Here is an 18,874-nt window from a genome sequence, read left to right on the forward strand (position 1 = left end):
GATGCACTTATATGGACCCTGAGCAAGGCGGCAGGCCCAATGGCATCCATGTGTTATTTCCAAATCTTCTATCAGCAAGGAGTGTTTTTAGTCTCTGGGGAATACTGTACCCGGTAGACTCATCGTTGATATCTGGCTGGTTCATATGTAACCACTGAGATCTTTCAAAACAAAACTGTTGCAAAGGATATTTAAATCCAGAATGTCACTTGGGAATAAAACGTTCCCTTCTCTGACTGTCTTTCCTGGCGTGAAGTGTACAAATTTTAAAGATTGGGAGCGAGTAGATTTGGATATTCTGAAGCATGAAAAATGGAAAGAGACTGTTTTTCTGAATGTCATCCCCTTCTGAAATTATGGGGGGAGGTAAGCTTTGCAACTTTTTAAAGGGAAAAGGAAGGATTTTGTACGCTGTCTTCACTGGTGTTACTCAGGTACATCCTCGCCTTCTTGGCATATTGCTGCCACGTGTCCTGGAATTAGATTAGGCTCTAATCTGCCTCCGCTGCTTCATAGCTCTGTGGCCCTGAACATGATGTCCAACTCGGATTCTTCCTCCGTAGAATGCAGGGATTGGTAGTCTCTCATGTCCTAGGATTGTTGTGGGAATAAATATCTTACCTTCAAAGAGTTAAAACTAGCGCCTATGCAGTAAACGTTCAATAAATGTTAGCTGCTGTTTTGCTGTTGCAGGGAAGTACATGTACCAAAGGTGTAAGAGTTGGTTTTTTGTTTGTTTGTTTGTTTGTTTGTTTTACCAGAGAAAGGTAGTTAACATTAAATGACTCTTTTTTGAAGTTGATAATAGATTTACAAAAGTGTTCCTCTGAAATAACCATACTTGACTCCTACTGAAATTATATGACTCAAAAATCAAAAGAGAAGAACTTCTCTTAAAACATTTCCAGACTTCCTAAGACACCGGTTTTCCACCATTGTTCAGTTACTCAAAAACGAACATCCAATCCCAGCCTAATGCTTTACGCAATTCATCTCTGTCACAGGTTAACCATTTCAGTGCCTTCTTGCAGTTCTGATAATGCAAGTCTTGGGGGGTGGAATGATCAAATGTTAATCAGACCTGATTTGCTAGAGATTATCACACTCAGTGAAGTCAGTCAGGCAGAGAAAGACAAATATCATATGATATCACTTATATGTGGAATCTAAAAAAAATGGTATGAAACTTATTTAGAAACCAAAAATAGATTCACAGACATGGAAGACAAACTATGGTTACCAAAGAGGGAAGAGGAGGAGGGATAAATCAGGAATTTGGGATTAGCAGATACACACTACTATATATAAAATAGATAAACAGCATGGACCTACTGTATTGCACAGGAAACTATATTCAATTTCTCATAATAACATACAATGGAAAAGAATCTGCTTAACAATACATGTGTCTATGTATAACTGAATCACTTTGCTGTACACCTGAAACCAATATAGTAAATCAACTATACTTCAATATAAAACAAACTCTAATAAAAAGTAGCTTGCTCAAGACTTTTTGTTTATATTTATGTTTTTATTGATGATCTTGATTGGTGGCCAATTGAGAAGGCAAGAACTGAAGCATTCCTTATAGGTCTCCAAGGTGGTTTGTGTCTTTGCAAGACATAAAGGTGATAGGCAGTTGGCAACTACAAGTTCATCAGCATCCAGAGAAATGGACTGAACTAGAGCTCACAAGTTGTACAATACATGCCAAGAATGCAGTAAAAACAATTTGGAATATCATAGCAGCTTGTGAATGCAACACTAGAGCCATGTCTGGCACTTGCCTAGGAAAAGGAGGGCAGGAAGAAATTGGCAAGACTCAACAGCTACCAGTGATGCTGGAGGCTCTTACCCTAAGTCTAGAGACTGAATGTAAAGAGAGGAGGAAAAAAGTCATGAAAATTGAAAGGGACAAAGAATAAAACAAGGCCATTTGCAGCAGCATGGATGGACCTAGAGATCGTCATTCTAAGTGAAGAAAGTCAGAGAAAGAAAAATACCATATGATATCACTCATATGTGGAATCTAAAAAAGAAAAAGAAAAAGAAAAGAAAGGACACTATGAACTCATCTACCACACAGAAACAGACTCACAGACATAGTAAACAATCTTACGGTTACCAGGGAGAGGGAGTGGGAAGGGATAAATTTGGGAGTTTGAGATTTGCAAATGTTAGCCACTATATATAAAAATAGATTTAAAGAAATTTTATTCTGTATAACACAGGGCACTATGTTCAATATCTTGTAATAACCTTTAATGAAGAAGAATATGAAAATGAGTATATGTATGTATATGCATGACTGGGACATTGTGCTGCACACCAGAAATTGACACATTGTAACTGACTGTACTTCAATAAAATTTTTTAATTCAAAATGTATATATATATTGGAATTCCTAAAAAAAAAAAATTGAAAGGGGCAGTTTTGAAAGCCCAGTGTCCAGGCATGGTCAGAATTACTGATGCATACAAAGAAAGTTAACAGAAATATTCATGAGCGAAGAGAGCCTTCTGTAAGCATCTTTCATGCCTTCTGCGAGATCAGTAACCCAAGACTTTTGACTCCTTGGCAGGACGCCGTGCCTGGTTACCACGTCACCCAGCTCCAGGATCCCAGCCTTCTTATTTTCAAAACCTGAAAACTGTTTTTCCACTTTCAAGTTCTAGCCAGTTCTCTGCCTTTGAAGTTTTTCTGTTCACTTTCTGGCCACAGGTTGGGCCACCATTCTCCAGGAGAAAAAGTAAGTGAGACACAGCAGCCTGAGAGCTAGGGAAGACCAAGACAGAATGTGTTTGGGGTCCCTCCCCCACACCCACGTTTTGCCTACAGTGATTGGTTTCTTCTCTTCTGCTGGCTCCAGGCAGACACCTTCCAACTGTCCAGATAAGATGAGACCCAGAGAGTCACCACTGATAGCAAACTGCAAATTGTAAATCCAAGAAGGCATGACGGGGACAGCCGCGGGAATTGCTTAAATAACCGTTAACGATAGTGATGATGATCATACAGATCACATTGAATGGTAACTTTGCAATTTGCCAAGTGCTTCAGCTAAAGAGCAAATCAGACTCCATGATGCCTGGAAGAGCACCACATCAGGACGTATCTGGTAAAAACGACTGAAATGGGGGGTGGGGGGATGGAGGATTGAAATTAAAAACAGAAAGAGGAAAACTCTGTAATTGCAAAGATTTTAGTCACTGCGTCTTGGTCCTCTGTCTGTCACTGAGCCTCTGCTTCTAACTGCTGTGTGGACCACCTTCTCCACTTCCTGGCACCCTGGACTTTGAAATTCCCTGATCCCTGGGGTCACATAGAACTCACAGGTAGAGGCACAGGAGGTCTTACAATGACCAGACCCCACCCACCCACGGTGCCATGCATACACCTGATGTCATCCTTCTAAAACGACAGAAGAAGACCAGCTTCCAGACTAACTTGGGAAATGACTCATTAGCAGCTGCAGACATGTATGAAGCTGGCCATCTTGTAGGCACAGTGGAGGTTAATCATGCAGCATCTGGGTCCCTTGGAGAGGAGATGGGAGAACAGAACCCAGCCCCGCCAGGCTGGAGGCCAGAGAGGAGGGAGGTGAGGTCAGAGCGAGTAGGAATGACGGTCTGGAAAGAGTTTCTCATCAAATCAGAGTATGTTAAGAAAGTATATCTAACACCTTCTTCTTGCTCTGTGCTTCCAGCTTTCATGGGAAGGGGAGAAGTTGGCTCTGTGTCCAGGCCAGATTCATTTTATGACCCAAGGCATATTCACTGAGACATCTTGAGGGCTATCCTCTTCCCACAGCTGTTCGAAAGCCAGTTCATGTATTGTGCACTTGCCAGTTTTCCCGTTCTTGTTCATAACTACCCCAAATCTTCCATTTCTCAAGTGATTTTGGTTTGGAAGTTACTTTCATTTCTTCGGGTCTACTGGAGCTCTCCTCAGTTTTTTTTTCACATTTGAAATTTTATGGGAATACTGTGCTTCTAGATTTATTCATTTAAATTGTCAGGAAGTATGTTGTCAGGATGCTGTGTCGAAGAAATTCCTCACCCCAGCAGTTTTGCTGTATTGATGGGGTTATTAACCCTTTACTGACTAGAGGGATGCATCTTAACCCAGCAGGTTAGCTCAAGGATTAATTGTTTTTAAGTGATTGAAGCCCCCCTCCTTTTTTTTTCATTATTTTTCCAGTTTCTCAGAAGGCAAATTCAGACACATGGGCTTGTACAAGATGAAAGTATTAGATAAAATTAGTGATACATTTGAATGATGTACTTTCTCCTTAGATACCACGCCCTCCCACATAGCCTAGTATACGTACATCATAGCAAAATCAACAAAGGGCGTCTCGGGCATGGGACTCTGTAAGTAACCTGTAACTAAGCTGACCTAATGGTTTATATGGCTGATTTTATTACAAATTATGAAAAAATGATATTAGCCTTGAGAACCAAAGAACAAACACATGGGTCATCTACTGGACTCAACAATTCAATTTACAGTTTTTACGAAGTGCCTATAAAGGCTCCATATGTGGTAGGTACTATTGAAGATACATTGTTTTATTATCTATCACATACTATATATTTTATTTTATTTATTTTTTGTATACATATATTTTTATTGAAGTATAGTCAGTTTACAGTGTTGTGTCAATTTCTGGTGTACAGCATAATGCTTCAGTCGTACATGTACATACATCATTCATTTTCATATTCTCTTTCACCGTAAGTTACTACAAGATACTGAGTATAGTTCCCTGTGCTATATAGTATGAACTTGTTTGTTTATCTATTTTATGTATATTAATTAGTATCTGCAAATCTCAAGCTCCCAATTTATCCCTTCCCACCCCTTTCCCTACCCGGGTCACCATAAGTTTGTTTTCTGTCTATGAGTCTATTTCTGTTTTATAAATAAGTTCTTTTGTCTTTTTTTTTTAATTCCACATATAAGTGATACCATATGGCATTTTTCTTTTATAGCTTTTGAATCTTGTCCTCAATGACTTAAAAACCAGGCTTTCAATTTGCATGTCACCTCTGAGTTCAATGAGTGAACTCTTAAGTAGAGATTGGAAGACGAATTTATGTGAGTTTGATTCTGTTCTTGCAACATCAGGGTTGGAGAGATCATGGTAAAGAACGGTAACACTTGGGAAGGGTATCGGATGCTAGGCTCCTGACATCTGTTCAGTTGTTTATCTTTGCAACATTCAGTAGCCCTACTTTACAGATGAGGAAATAGTTCAGGTCAGAAACTTGCTCAAGGAAGCAGAAAGATGGTCATCGAGTCAGAATTTGACTCCAAGCTCTGCCTTCCTATAAAACCTGTCTTCTTACCGGTACACTTCACAACCAATCATAAAATATAAAATTAAAGGTTTGATGGGTGTTTAATATGATCGATGCAGGTGGCCAAATAGAATAATTAAGAATCTAAAATTGCTATTTTGCTTTTACTATTTGGCTTATTTAACTGTCTACAGTTACCAGTTAAATGGATAATTGTAAAGTCTCTAAATTACTTTAGGCTGTGTGGACATAAGCCTGAACGCTATTTTATTCTGACTCTAATTATGTTTAATTTCATATTCCTAATAGCTCCTTGTCTAGTGGGTATCCTAGCGGATAGGGGAAGGTACATTTGAGGCTGTCTTCAGTTGTCTATGTTTATTAGTCCTTAGAGCGGGACAGGTGCGTCCCCCTTTAAAGAAATTCCATTCAGAAAAGTCAGGCTTACAAACAGATACACTAGGAAAAAATGATTTACTTACAAAATGACTCTTCTCTTAAAGGAATTCACCGCAAATTTCACTTAATTAGTAAGACCCTCTAATATATTGAAGATATTATTTTTATATATGAATGTGAATTACATAAAATATTTCTCTTACGTGATCTCGTGCATTCATTTCATAATTTTAAAAGCAAATAGGGACCAGCGCAGAGATGCAGAGAAATAGGAGTGTCAGTAAGTTCACCCAGGCTTATCCTAATGGCAGATATTTCAAATCTCCGACAACTTTTTGGGAGGAAATATAATAATACTGTTGCCTGCACCCCTTTCCCAACTGGTGAAGAAGAATTTTGACTGGTAAAATTTATTCTACATATAAGCAAAGATGTTTAAACTGTAATTGTGGCAATTTGAAGGAAATATTCTTTCAGGAATATTAAAATGTACAGAGGCTCACACTTTTGTGATAATATTTTATCATTTTGAAAACTTAACAGACCATCACGTTACGTTTGAGTAAAGCGGTTTCATTTTCTTTAACAGCCATTAATAGCTATTAGCGGTAGAAAAAAACATAAGGCTTTATACAGATCATTAAAGTACACTTAAGTAATTCATAATTGACAATTAAATCAGCATGGCAATGCATTATCTTAAGTTTGATAGATCTGCCTTTTTTAAAGTACTGAGAAGAAAGGGCTCCTTTGTAAGACATCCCACTACAGACTGTTCTTGCATTTTAATTGATCACAAAGAACGCATTGTCTCCGTATATGTGCTTGGTAATCATCTTTTACAAGTTTCCTTTTGTGAGGGTTTCGATGCTGCGCGTGGGAGTCTGGTTCGTGCTAGAAGCAGTGTCCTTGGTGAGATCTGGAATTAGCAGCGACCTTTAAACCTTTCTCTTTGCCCTTGTCATAATACGTAAAATAAAGAGTTAGAGCTTTCCACTTTAAAAGTCCAGATTTCTCCTTTTCTCTTTCTTTCCCCTTTTCCTTCATCTCTCTAAAGACCGATGAATGTGTGGTCCTGAGGCTGGGTCTCAGTGTTGCCATGACAACAGCCACACAGATGCCCCTACTCCTGGGCAGCCAATGGGCATTGACCTTATCTTGTCAAACCATAGCAGAAGCACGCGGGCTATGTTTGTTTGTAAAATTCGGACTTTCTCCCTCTACTATCCCCCACCCGCCCGAAAATTTGTGGACTTATTCCTAGGAAATTTGTGGGCCATTCAGAAATTCTGGTTAATTCTATGTTTAGACCAAAATACAGAAACATAATTACATTTGACAGGGAATTCTAATCACTGATGTATTTTTTTTTCTCAGATGGCACTTACGAAAATTTCAGATGATTGATTGATTCCCACTTTTCTTTATTTCCTTACACCATACAATAAGGATGGAATTTATCCATTTACTATAAACCTTAAAAAGCAGAGTATGTTCTCTATATTTTAAACTATGAAAAAGGCAAAAAAATCAAAAGGCTTATCCCCATATAATTTGCTAGACTCTGAGGTGGGTCATAGTGCCAACAGAGTTTTTTCCCTGTAATATCTAAGAAAGATATTTTAGAATATGGACATGGGTGAGTTTTATGTGAGTCTGATTAACCTTGTAAAGATTTATCTACTTTGCTACATCTCCCGACTATTATTTAATTTATAGATTTCATGGGTGTTCATGGGAGACAAATTCATCACATTAAAAGTATAAAAGGACAATGGGTGACTTATAGAAGTTTTCAAAATACTGAAATTGATGAGATACTGATACCTCAATGGTAGAAATGAAATGTTTAATTTAACGAGAAAGGAGAAAGGAGTCCGTGTAATCAGACTACCTTTACACTGCAGTATAGCTCTGTGCCCACGACAGCTACACCATGATTTTTAAAAGTTAAATTGAAATAATGAATTCAAGGAGTTCAGAGCACACTGGAAGCGATGGGGGCATGGCTGTAATGGGTAATTCAGTGGGTCCCTCCACGCTGGCCTCACTGCAGCCTGGCCAGACTCGCTGGGAGGGAGATGTGGAGTGTTAGCATCAGTATTAGTGTCTCAATGATCATGCACTTCTGTTCCCTGGTATCTTGGGTCTATGGGAGTCTGTTTCAGCGAGGACACTGCCCTCAGAGAAGGCCCCCTGCCCTGCAGACTCTCTGCAGTAGTCGGAAGGCACAAACCCAAGGGGTAATTGATGGAAATGGTAAGGGAGTGCTGTAGAAGTGTATAAATTGCTTATTTTATGGGAAGAAGCTGAAAGTCACATGGAGATTTTCTGACCGTCAGCCACGGACAGCCTTCTTGGCAGTGGTGATCTCTAATTTTCAGATCCCACCAACTCAATTCGATTCTGCTATTTGAGACATGCGTCAAGATATTAATGAAAGGAATTAAGATTGGCAAGGCCAGAGAGACATTTGATTGCAAAAAGCAGGCAGCAGAGTGGCTGATAACTTTAAAATGTCTGGTCAGTCTGTAGTGAAAACATAACTGACCTTCGGAGATTTTTTTTTCCCATGTCTGGTAGCGTGTGAAAACCTCGCTAATTCAGAACAGTCTTTCCTAAAACTGGAGAATTTCCCAAATGTAAACTCTTTTTTAAATATTATACTAAAGTAAGGCATACATGTATTTGTTGAATTAAGTATGTTACATGAAAACAAATAGGTCAAACACAAGGCTGTGTGACGAGTGTGTTCTAAACTTTAAAATATCAAGTTACATCATTTACTTCTTTTTATTGAAGTGGAGTCAGTTTACAATGTGTCAATTTCTGGTGTACAGCACAATGCTTCAGTCACACATATGTATTTGTTTTCATATTCTTTTTCACTGTAAGCTACTACAAGATATCGAATATAGTTCCCTGTGCTGTACAGTATAAACTTGTTTATCTATTTTATACATACCAGTCAGTGTCTGCAAATCGCAAACTCCCAGTTTATCCCTTCCCACGCCATTCCCTGCTGGTAACCGTAAGTTTGTTTTCTGTGTCTGTGAGTCTGTTTCTGTTTTATATATAAGTTAATTTGCTTTTTAAGATTTTACTCAAAAGAATTATGTATTCTCTGGGATTTCTAGTTAAGATGGTGTTTTGACACATGACCCCTGACATAATTCAAAGAGAGAGGGTACAAGAAAAAAAGTCCTTCACGACCAATTATGGTTTATGCCAAGAGTTTTTGTTTTAGAAAATCTGTTAATATAATACAGTAAGAAAACAAATGATCTTAAAAGAAATTAAATTCTTATTCCTAAAGGGTGCAGGGGGAACTCTGAGAAAACCAAGAGTGCAAAGAAACTTTTAAAACTTAATAAAAGACAGCTATCTGAAACCAGTCATTTCATGAGAGATGGGTTGAGGTGAAAATTATCATCTTTCATTCAACACTGTTCTGGAAGCTTTGATCTTAGCAATAAGACCTGGATCTGAACTACTGGTATGCCAGGTAGAAACACAAACATTAAAAAAAAATCATTTGCATATGAGATGCATATTTATGAATATAATCATGAAAAAACAAGATAGCCAACTATAAATCTCTAAGAATTCAAAGAGAACGTGATAACAACTGTTTTAAATCTATAACTTTAATGAAAATTGGTAGTAACAGGTGTGGAAACTATTTGAAGAAAATATCACATGCTCCTTGAGAGAGAAAAAAATGAAGATTTTAGTCTATTTAGAGTAAATTCATGGATCCAGGTAGAAAAAGCAAGTCCTATAAAGATATTAAGTTTTCCCAAATATATCTAAGGGTTCAATTCAAATGCCAACCAAAATCTGAGTAGATTTTTTTTGAACGGACAAGATTATTCTAAACTTCCACTTGAACTTCCCTTTGCAAGGAAAGAGTAATAATTAGAGTGATTGGTGTACCAGATGTTATAAAACACAGCTACCAAGTGTTCGTATTTAAAACAACGAGGTACCAATGTAAGGAACGAGAGATTCAGTAGCACTTAATGTAATACATCAACATGCACATCATATCCCAAAAGCCACTGGGAAAAGAATGAACCACATAATAAATGATACAGATAAAACTGCCGATTTGTAAAAGAGGGAAAAGTCAGGTTTGTTTGATCTCCAAAATAATTCTAGATGAATGAAAGAGTGAAAATAAAAACCAGCAAACTACACAGATAAAGATTAACTTACTCTCAGGGTAAGGAAGAACTTTTATATCAAAAATAAAAGTATAAGGGAAATTATTGAAATAGTTATATAAAAATATTAAAATTCAGTACCAAAAACATTGGGGAAGGGATGAATTAGAAGCTGGGAGATTTACAGATACTAACTACTACATATAAAATAGATAAACAACAAGTATCTACTCTATAGCACAGGGAACTATATTCAATATCTTGTAGTAACTTGTAATGGAAAAGAACATGAAAAGGAATATATGTATGAACATGTATGACTGAAACATGATGCTGTACACCAGAAATTGACACAACATTGTCAACTGACTATACTTCAATGAAAACATAAATAAATAAATGAATACTTTTTTTTAAAAAGTAAATGATCTGGGACAAATTTATTATCCTTTTTTTTTAAAAGAGAATTAAAGTACAGAAATATATAGAGTACTGGTACAACTCAATTCAAAAATCACTTATGGCTAAGGCACAGATACTGATCTTTACGCACGACAATAAACGTTGGGGAAAATATTTATCTTCATTAGAAAGAAATGCAAATAAAACAGTGAAGTGACCTGTTTCATTCATCGCATTTGCATATTTAACATTAAATAAGAGTCAGTGTGTTTAAGAGACTGGCACATTAGGGACTCTTGTCCTGTAGGTAGGTATCAACTGTTGCAAATCTTCCGCAAAACAATTCAGTGATCTGTGCTAAGACGTAACATAGTTCTCATCTCTCAGGAGGAAATCAGAAATGCCCACAAACATTCATGTTTCAGAATTCCTATCTCAATGTTTCATATAAAAGTGAAAACTTGGAGAGACCGCTAATATCTAATCTTAGGGAAGTGGTCAGATCCATTATGGGACATCAGTAAAGTGAAATAACATGCAATCCTTGGAAAACATTTTTTTCAAAAATCATTTCTTATGGGAGAAAAATGGCTCATGTTTAAAAAAAAGGATTAAAAACTATGATGACTACAACCCCATTTGTATGTAAAAAGATGAGGTATATACATTAAAGATGACTACAAGGAAATGTATCGAACGTTAAACATTCTTACTTCTAGTTAGATTTAGGTGATGATAATGTTTCTTCTTTATGCTTTTCTATATTTTTGGACAATATTAGGAACATGAATTGTTTTTATAATCATTAAAAACATAAACATTATTTTTAAAACAATCACATTTGATGTCCAAATTTCACTAAGTCTGAGTTAATGGTATCTAAGTTAAGAACCGTTTAATAGTAAAGTTTTAAGAGTGTAATATTATACGCTCAGTGGGAATTCAGTATATTATATTGATAAGTATCATTTGGAGCAATGTGCTAAATATAGGCTAAAAAAAAGGCAGTTGTTTTCCAGAGATAGTTGGATAAATAATTGTTACAAGATTTTTCAGCCTGAAACAGCCTGGAAGTGGGATTCAACAAGTTGCTCAAACAATGCAACGGACATGCTTTTCTAAATACGGCAACGTGGTTTGGGTTTTATTTGGGGCAGCTTGTGTTCCCGAGGGCTGCATTCAACCCTATTGGCCTTGCAGATAGGCTGGCATCAAGCCTTTATTTCTAGAAATGAGAGTGAAATGCATTCAGGTGCTTACAGCATCTTTTTGAGGTTTGAATGTGTCATTTTGTTGTGTGTGTGTTGTTTTGGGGTCTGTGTGTGGTTTTGTTGGGTGTGTGTGTCTTTCCCCATGATGTATTCCTTTTGAAGTTCAGAGGTCAGGCAGAGAAGCAGGAGTTTGATGGGTGTAACTTTTGAATCCATAAAACGGCAGCTTAATTTCACTTTATGATCGACACCAAGCAAAATGCAGACTATCTCTCTTTCTCCAAACACACAGTGGGATGGGTGTATGTGTGTCTGTGCTGTTGGATGTGCACACACATGTGTGTGTTTATGTGTGTGCATGTCTGTGTGTGCAGTTTGTTCAAGGTAAGAAAAAAGTTTGAAAAGTTCAACCGCAGACACTGATGAATTTGGCATCCTTCAAAATGTCTCATAAGGAGAAATTCTGATGGCAGGCCTATGCCATGTGCTCTAAGGGAATGTGCCAACGGTCTCAGCTGGGAGGACTGCCACCGTGGAGACCTGCTTTAATCTCCCAAGTGTGCCTACCAAGACCTCTGGTGACCAGGCTGAGAGCTTCAGATATGGTGTCACACCAACCTTTCAACAACAACAAAACCCCAAAACAATCAATGGGTCAATGGGACCATAAACTCGTCACATCAGATGAGACGATTACACAGAGACAAGGTTGCCTGAAGGAAGAATAGGAAAGTTTTACTTCCCAGTGATTTTGTTTTCTTGATTTTTTTGGAAGTGATTCAGTCTTTTCATCTTTTGTCAATTTTCTCACTACATGTGGCTACAGCCAGGCACCGTGTCTTTTATTACCAGCCGCCCCCAGAGACTCCTGAGAGTTCAGAGTAGGAAAAAATGCTCTTCGAAGATTCCTGAAGTCACATGGAATCTCTGTGGCCTGCTGAACACTTGACCATCTGAAAATGAAAGGCAGCTAACTTTTTATCCTGTGATTGTCCATAGACTACTTTAGGCTGACTCTTCCTTCCACACTCACTCCCCCATTTCCATCCTATCCACCTCTGTTAGTTTCTCCCTCCACAGCACACCTCTTGTGCCATGCCTCTCTCCATTCTGGGTCTTGGATGGTTTGTTCATTTGTTTATTTATTCTAGTATGCAGCGAACATTTATCCAGCACCTACTATCCAACAGGCATCTTAGTAAGCACTGGAGAAATAGAAATTAACATCATGGTCCCTAATCCCAAGGAGCCAAAAAAAAGTAATGTACTAGTCAATTGCTGCAAGAATAATTTACTAGTCAATTGCTGCAATAAGGCTGCATACAAATGATTTCACAGTACAGTGGTTTACAACAGTGCACATTTATTCTTGCACTTGTGAGTCTGCAGGTCAACTGTAGTTTGGCAGATCTTAGCTGGGTGGCTCTCTTTCAGGCTGTGATTCAACTATGCTTGGCTCCAGACTGTGGACTGGGCTCAGGTCTTCTTCACGTATATTTGTTCTGAGGCCCAGGTGGAAGGGGCAGCAGATTCCCCAGAGCTATCTTTTCTCATGGCAGGCCACGGGGCGCAGAAACCCAAACTACACCACACAAGCACGTTTCATATAATGCCTGCTAACGTTTCTACAGCTGAAGCAAGTCACATTGTCAAGCCCAAGGTCAGCGGAGAGGCGAAATATATTTTACCCACTCTAGTGCACTACAAGGTCACATGATGGAGGGCATGAAAAATTGGCAAGATAATCTAATCGACCACACAAATTATGACAATAAAGTATGTTACATGGTACAAGAGAAGTATATTTCAGGTGACGAGGAAGCATAGAAAAATGTCAGAGGAGGGGAGGTTAATCAGTCAGGGTCCAACCCGAGAAGCAGAGCCAGTAGGATGGATGGATAGATGGCGGATGCTCGGACAGATAGAAGATGGTGGTTGGATGAATGGATGGATGAATGGATGGATGAATGGAAAGAGAGAGATGATGATGAATGGATGGATGGGTGGATGGACGAATGGATGGATGGAAAGAAAGAAAGTTGGATAGATAGATAGCACTGTCTCTGTAAGGCTTTTCTGCATCTATGCTGAAACTTGACATCCACAGTCAAGAAAGGAAAATGGATATAAAGTTGCAGAGACCAAGGGCAGGCTGGAACCTCCACACACTGTATGTTTGTATTCAAGGATGGACCAAAACACATGTCAATTCTTGTGGCCTCTGCCTTGGGGACCTCGGGACAGAGATAAACACAAACACCTGGCCCAAAAGTCAGGGACACTCAGGAGGATGGGGGAAGGCAGAGCAGTTGCGGGTCCAGTTGCTGCTTCTCACTGAGGAGGCAGCTCAGCACATCAGCCACCATGTGTGCGAGCTGCAAAATGACTGTTGCTTCCCTCCTGTCCTTGCTTCCAGTGGCTCACTCTAACCAGAAACGTTTTTTAAAAGTGAATTCTGGGAAATGTAGTTCAGCCTAGCTGAGCTGACACATTAGAGAGGCCAGCACCAGGGAAATCTAATCCCACAGCTAGACAGAGTGAATAGGAAATGCTTTCAGCGAAGGTGATATTTGAACAGAATCTTTAAGGATGAGCAGGAGGTAACCAGGAAGGAGGAAGGGCAGTTTAGGCAGGCACAAAGCAGAAAAGAGGGCAGACTCAGACATGCAGAAGATCCTGGTGTGGACGGCCAATAGCCAAAGCCACCAGGAACACACTCTCCATGAAAGTTGGCTTTGTTTAACTTGCTGCAGTAGAGGGGGATGCACACCGAGGATGTGATGGGGGAATCTTAGGAAAAGGAAGTTGGAAGGGGTTGATTATAGAAACAGGGCTTGTGTACAAACTGAGGAGGTTTTACGGAAGCCAGTTCTGGATTGGGTGTTTTCAGGAATTATTGGGTATTGTTAATGACCGAACTGTGTGTCCTCCCCCACATTCATATATTGAAGTCTTAATGCCCAGAGTCTCAGAATGCAACTGTGTTTGAAGATAGGGCCTCTCAGGAGATAATTAAGGTTAACGAGTTCATAAAGGTTGGATCCTATAGGACTGGTGTCTTTATAAGAGGAGACATCAGGGATGCACAAAGGAAAAGCGACGTGCAGACACAGTGAGAAGGTGGCCATCTGCCAGCCACGGAGAGAGGCCTCAGGAAAAACCAAACCTGCCCACACTTTGGTTTTGGACTTGCAGCCTCCAGAACTGTGAGAAAATTGATTTCTGTTTTTTAAGGGCCCCCAGTTTGGGGTGTTTGGTTACAGCAGCCCAAACAGACTCATACAGGCATCTTGGCAATGTTTATCTAGGGAACAGGAAGATTAAAGCAGAGCTCAGTTGCCACTGGTACCTAAACAGCTGGAAGACAGGGATGCAGTATCTTTGTCTTTCTCTTGGTCCACCATGGTCTGGAAGTCTGATTTTTTTTTTTTTTTAATAGACTGTAAGAGTTGTGGGTGTTTTGTTGGAAACATCGTGGCGCACCCAGCAGGCACCAGCTGCCGGAGCTGTTTCGCACTTTCTCGTGGGCGTTCTTGGGAGAGGACGCTCCTTTCCTGATGGAAAAAGGACACTGCATCTAAACTGCTTATAATGTGGAATCCAGATTCCTTTGCTCCATTTACAGGATTCCCAGTCGGGCCTCCCTTTTCCTCGTCTCTCTTATTTCCCTTCCTGTTGTCAAGGTTTGTGCTCCTCTCTATGACGACTTTCTCGCCACAGCCTCCCATGTGAACACACCTCACACTGGTCCCCTCTGCTTGGGGTGTCCTCATTCTTCATCTCCCTGCCCACCCCAAATGCAGGCATCCTCTTTGAGATCCCCTCCAGGCTCATCCCTCCAGGAGAGACTCTCAGATCACTTCAGCCAGCTCATCACCCTCCCTGCCTTGGGACTCCTGGGTCCGGCAGCCATCACAGCAGTAGACGCCATATTGTTCTTTGTCTCACAGAAGTGAGGTCTCTCCCACACGATTACACTCTCCCTGAGCACGGGGGCCAAGGCTGCTTCCTCTCTTGAATTCAGTGTTCAATAGCCAACACATTCATGCCTCAAAAACAAAAAGTGTGATTGGTTTGTTTCACCACAGTGTTGCTGAGGTTTTGTTTTTTTTTTTTTAATTCTTTTTTAGTTGGGGGATAATTATGTTTGATTGTTTGTTTTTTAGAGGAGACACTGGGGATTGAACCCAGGACCTCATGCATGCTAAGCACATGCTCTACCACTGAGCTATACCCTCCCCCTATTTTTTTTACTGAAGTATAATTGTTTTATCATGTTGTGTTAGTTTCTGGTGTACAGGATAGTGATTCAGTTATACATAAAAATATATACATATTCTGTATTCTTTTTCCTACTGCAAGCCATTGAATATAGTTCCCTGTGCTCTACAGTAGGACCTTGTTGATCATCTATTTTATATATGGTAATCTGTACCTGCTAATGCCCAAACTCCCAATTTATCCCTCTCTCGTCCCTTCCCCCCACCCCCACAACCATAAGTTTGTTTTCTGTGTCCGTGATTCTTTGTTTGTTTTTTTTTTAACTGCACCAAAGGCAAAGGTGTGTCCTAGCTTTATTAAAGGGCCCGCGCCGCAGTCAATATAAAAACACAAAAGGTCCCATCAGTTTAATAATAATAAAAAACCCCAAAAGTGGAAAACCGAGGGGGCAGGGAAGAGGCCCCGGGGCCAGGGGCACGGGGAGCCCTGCTCACAGCACCAGGCCTGGCCGCAGGGCCCCTGGGTATTGCTGTTGCTACGAGGTCAGGGGATAGCGATTGCCCTGTGGGAGCCACCGTTCATCTGGGTAGAGGACCCTTTCTTTTTCTGGGGTGTGCTCAGCTTCTGCATGCCCCGGGTCTCGTCCAGCAGGCCAGAGGTGAAGGCCTCACTGGGTCTGTAACAGTCAACCAGCAGCTCCGTGACCCTGGCAGCCCAAGTATCATCGCTCTCCATGTCCCGGAGTTCGTCCTCATCGATCTCCTCTTCCTGGCAGCTGTTCCAGGATCCACCCCTCCAGGTTGAGGCGCTTCAGTAGGTCCTTGCGGTCGTACTTGTCCGTGACCTTCCCCTGGGGCCTCACTGGGCCCTCGTCGTCCGCGCCGCCCGGGCCCTCGCCTGCAGCCCCAGGAAGGCTCTGAAAGTGGACACGGGGCCCTGAGCCACCACTGCCCGGCCTGGGGGCTGCAGCTGCCAAGGCCGCGCCCCGCCGCGGGGCCAAGTGCGCACGTCGGCCGCTGTCCGCCATGGCGCCGCCTCCAGGACGCCCGCCGGCTGGCACCCGGCGCTGGCTCGGGTTAGCTCGTGGGCGCGGCTCCGCGGCTCCAGCACGGCGGGGACGCCCGGAGGCAGCTCTCTTTCTGTTTTATAAATAAGTTTGTTTGTGTCTTTTTAAAATGCCGAATCCTGCATGATACACAGAAATAAACCTAGTGAGGGGGTGGGGATCACCAAGGGAGCTGTGCACGTGTAGGAAGTGCCAAGACCAGAGAAATCATATATATGAGGACTTGAATGAAATTCACAGTGCAGAGTGTTATGTGCTGGCTGAGAAAACCACTCGGGAAGAGGTTGGAGATGTGGGTGGGTCTTGTGAACCATATTAATATGTGGCTTGGACTTCATTGTAAGGGCAGGGGGAAAGCTCTGATGGTTCTAAGCTGGGGGCAACTATGACCATATTTAGATATTAGAGACATAACTCTGCTGAAATGTGTTGTGTGGATCTGAGACAGCAAGACTGGAAGTCAAGAGACTCCTTAATAACTGGAATATCTGAGTTAGGAGAGCGTCGATGGTGAAAACGTAGGTGGATTCTAGAGACCGTCTTGTTCAATTGACTCATTGTCTCCCTGGCACCTTATACTCACCAGAAGCACCCTAATTCCTGTGTATTTATAGTCATCGCATCACGCTTTGGTTATGGAATTAAAAACAGACACAAGGTTTAGTTGACCTGGGTTTGATTGTGTCTGGTATGTTTGCTCTATGAATATTCAGGGAGCACGTATGAATGTAGGCTACTTCACCCCAAAGTTTAGAACCATTGGCCCGGGATATGTTATCCAAGTCTAGAGTGTCTAGATCCTTACAACTTTTCGAATCTTTATCTGGCAAAATGCACAGCCACCTTCAAAAACTACGTTTGCTGTTGCTTTTTTGAACGATTGAATCCAACCATGCTTTGGAAGCGTATGAGTTGGCTCCACATCATTGCTTTCCTGCTCTGGAAGCTGGATGCCACCTTCCTGCCCCCGGCCCTCCCCTCCTGGTTTTTCACTTATGCGTTCAAGGAGATGGTGATGAACAGCAGAGCACTTTTCACTGCTGTCTCAGAAGTCTGGGCAAGTTGCTGAATGTTCAGCTAGAGTCTGGCCAGAGCAAGCAAGGAGATTAGCCAGGACCTCCTGGATGCCCCCACCCCCCGCCTCCTTTTTCCAGGTGTAGAAGTCTCCTGCTTCCTTTTAAAATTAGGCTGCCGTCTAAAGTTATTGCCCCAGTTCCCGACTGATTCTTGAAACTTTCTGAAATGTTTCGGTCTCTTATTTGCACTGCCCTGCTTTCTCATTTAACATCTCAATAAATAATTCATGATCTCATATACAGCAAGGAAACTCAAAGCTTCATATGCATGTTTTCTCTCTCCAGCTGGGTTTAAGTTCCTTGGTGATGTGTTCAGTCCTCTTTTTCACTGGACCATATTTCTTTGCCTCTTTCTCAAATTTTGATTTGTCTCAGGCTCTGGTCTTCATCCATTTCTCATTTTTCACCCTCAGTACCCCTCCTGGCTGAGTTCATCCAGGGCCGTGGTTCCACTGCCTCCTCTATTGGAAGACCTGCCCAGAGGCATCTCCAGCCCTGTGTACCTCCAGTGGACTCGGCTTTCTTCCTGTTTCGCTTTTTTTTTTTTTGGCTTCAGTTCAGTTCGCTGTGTCATTATTGGCCAAAATATGCACGGTAGAAACATCAGAATTATCTTTAACTCTGCTCTTTTCTTCTTTCCACCCATTCACTTGTCCATATGGTGATTCTGCCACTAAAATATCTTTTTACGCCTTTCCCCTCTCTCGAGACTTCCTGGAGAATGTAGAACAGTGAACAGAGCTCAGCCCACCCCCATCTCTGCCAGTAACACTGCACTTGTCGGCTTGGGTTTTTCCTGAACTCCCAGGCCCCCAGTGTCTTGATTTGTGTAATGTGGATGGCAATAGATGATAATAGCAATTTACTGGATGGCTCTGGTAATTGAGTGATTAACCTTCTGGGGAGCATCTTGAACAAGCACAACCAATAGGCAGTGGTCCACGAACTGAAGACCCATCTTGCGGGCCACGTGGCCTCTTACCTGCACAGCGGCTTCCCCACTGCCTCCCTGACCCCACGTGCTTC

At 41.1% G+C, this 18,874-nt stretch overlaps 1 protein-coding gene and 1 pseudogene across 2 annotated transcripts in view; one reads left to right on the top strand and one right to left on the bottom strand.

The window, feature by feature from the left end:
• Positions 1-18,874, top strand: part of CELF2 (CUGBP Elav-like family member 2) — a 471,642-nt gene that overhangs the window by 150,562 nt on the left and 302,206 nt on the right. The window lies entirely within an intron of this gene.
• On the bottom strand, positions 11,007-17,248 carry LOC141575992 (protein phosphatase 1 regulatory subunit 14B pseudogene; annotated as a pseudogene).

This window comes from Camelus bactrianus, chromosome 35, assembly GCF_048773025.1.
Source record: "Camelus bactrianus isolate YW-2024 breed Bactrian camel chromosome 35, ASM4877302v1, whole genome shotgun sequence".
NCBI lineage: Eukaryota > Metazoa > Chordata > Mammalia > Artiodactyla > Camelidae > Camelus > Camelus bactrianus.